The sequence below is a fragment of the Meleagris gallopavo genome, chromosome 1 (assembly GCF_000146605.3).
Source record: "Meleagris gallopavo isolate NT-WF06-2002-E0010 breed Aviagen turkey brand Nicholas breeding stock chromosome 1, Turkey_5.1, whole genome shotgun sequence".
NCBI lineage: Eukaryota > Metazoa > Chordata > Aves > Galliformes > Phasianidae > Meleagris > Meleagris gallopavo.
Genome location: NC_015011.2, coordinates 159,454,322 through 159,457,211, shown reverse-complemented (window position 1 = coordinate 159,457,211; position 2,890 = coordinate 159,454,322).

The following is a 2,890-nucleotide window of genomic DNA, read 5'->3' as shown; positions in this document are numbered from 1 at the left end:
AAAAAAAAAAAAAAGAAAAGAAAAGAATGGCTAACTATGTCTTGGGCTGTGTTACACAAAGTATTGTCACCGAGCCAAGAGATCTGATCCTTCCCTTCAACTGAGCACTGGTGTGTTATGTCCAGTTCAGAGCTACCCAGTGGAGGAGAGACATGGATATAATAGAGAAAGTCCAGTAAAGGGCCACAGTCATGATCATCACTCCCTTGAGGAAAGACTGAGATAGCTGTGACAGTTCACCCTGGAGAAGGGGAGGCTCAGGAGACAAGATTAAGAGGTGACCTCATTGTTCTCTACAACTTCCTGATGAGAAGTGAAGGAGGTGACAATCTCTTCTCCCTTATCATCAGTGATAGAATACACATGAACAACACAGAGCTGCATCAGGGGAGATTCAGATTAGATGAAAGGAAAAAATTCTTTACCATGAGGGTGGTCAAACACCGTAATAGGTTTCCTAAAGAGATGTTTGATGCTCTAGGCCTGTCAGCATTCAGCAGGTGGACTGGAATAATGTTCTCAACAATGCGTTTTAACTTTTGGTTAGCCCTATTCTTTTCTGCTCTGTTTTATTCTATTTTACTATTTTGGCCAAGGTTTTAAAGGTGGATGTTGGTATGGCAGTAGAAGTCAAATCTTCCCACCAATATTCCATTAAATTTTTTTGTCATGAGACATATGGCAGCAGTGGGGCAGTCTGACAAAATGGTGTCTGACGTGGAAGTACATATGAAGAAAAGACATGTCACTGAAGACCTCGACAAGGAAAAAATTGCACCCACTGACATTCATTGACTTGCTGAATGTTTATGGAGACCAGAAAATGGAGCACAGTGAGGCAGTAGTGCATTTCAGCAGTAGTGTCAGTGACAGTGAATCGTATCTGTTAGTGCAGATTTTTTACAAAAGTAGCATGCAGGCTCTTGTCCACTGATGGTGAAAATTCATAGCTAATGGTAGTGACTATTGATATAGAGTATTTTGAAGCTGAGAATTTACTCTATCAAAAAGGTTATTGTGCTTTTTCTATCTGTTGTAGTTCCATGGGAATAAATTGGAGGCATTGCATCTTGAGCAACCTATGCTGAAAGTTGATTGATACAATATTTTTTTTGAGTGCTGAACACTTATTTTACTTTTCTATTGCTTAGTGTGGTATGTACTAAATTTATTATCCGATGCATTGAACAGTACGCAAATCAAATAAAGTTCATTCAGCTGAAAGATTTGGTTTAAAAATGCATCCAATGACAAACATATTATCAAACTTTATGCAATGCAGATGTAATTTGCATGTTTCCAACATGATTCAATCCACAGTTCTTTTTCTCTAATTGTTCTGAAAGTGCTGAATATTTTGAATATGAAATAACATAAATAAATACAATGTCAATTTAGTTATTCCTTGCTTGTACTAGTGAGAAAAGTACAGCAATTTGACTTAATCTGCCTGGAAATCTTACAATGATTAAGGCAAAAAGCATTTATAAAGAAAAGTAATGAGATTTTTTAAGTGAATGAAACCAGTTTTTCATAATTGCATAAGAATTAAGATTTCACAGCATGATCTTTCTACATAGATGCCAAGAACTCATACAGATTACTAAAACACAAAAGAACTTTTAAGAAGCCATAATCATCTGTACACTACAAAAATGTTTAAATGAAAACAGAAAATTGAATTCAAAATCATTATTTCATGAACATCAAAGCTAAGGATGCAGCTAAGTTAAAAGATTTTGAGAGATTATTACATCTGAAGTAACCTACCAAGTCATTTTATTCTCAAAATATTTACTGCATGAATGTAGACCCCAAGCACGATTAAGTAGGTGAAAAAAGATTTTACATTCCCTTTTCACCGCTGCTCCTTGGGTTTTATCATAAACCCTGGTTGCTAAGAGCTGGAGTTTGTCCCTAGTAGTGTCCTCTCTCGTATAAGCAGTTAGGAAAAAGATAAGGTAAGGAATAAGTCATTATTTACTATAAAAAGTATTATTACTTGTTACTGAGCTTCAGCAAAAAAAATTATGATGCTGGTAATACAAAGATATTATGCAGTTGAAATTTTAGACCAATTTAAAATCAGCTTCATATTAGGAACATCTCACTCCATTTAGATGCCTCTCGTACCTCAAGAGTATCCCATCTTCCAGCCGAGTGAATCTAAAACAATAATTCGGTAGCATTTTCCCCCTGGAAGAAATTAAAAACACCTCCACCTGCACTGTGATAATACTACATAAAAACTGGTTGTCTTGTTCCAGTATGAATCTATTTGTAATAACAGCATTAGTGGACAGAGTAAATTCCAATGCTGCAGTGGATATAATGTTTTCACTCTTCTCAGATACAAAGAGAAAGGAAAAATATGTTAACAAAGAAAATATCCAAACCCCAAAGAAAAGAAAAAAGTAAGAGAAAGAAATGATGAGAATTTGGAAATTGATTGTTTTGACACAGGAGGACATCACACAAAGACAGTAAAAGCACTAAGCATGAAATACTGGTCTGGAAATAAAGTTTACTAAGTAGAAGCTATCAGGAGTGCAGTGATCCCCCAAACTGACAAAAGTCTGAATAGTCATAAGGAAATGTTAATATTCTGCATACCAAGTAAGAACATTCATGCATGAAATACAGTCATAAAATGTGCTAATATGACATGAACTCGGGAAAGGAGAGATGGACTAAGAAGCTTAAATGTATTAGGCAGTATGCCTGAACACAAATAGGACTGCTCATTATTTAATGTTGATACCACTTTAAAAACAAATACAAACAAACGAGAAACACTTTTAATCATTTCATATATATATTAATTTTACATAGATACTTTTAATTTGTCCTAATAAACCCTTCTATGAGCTGTATAAAACTGAAGAACTTA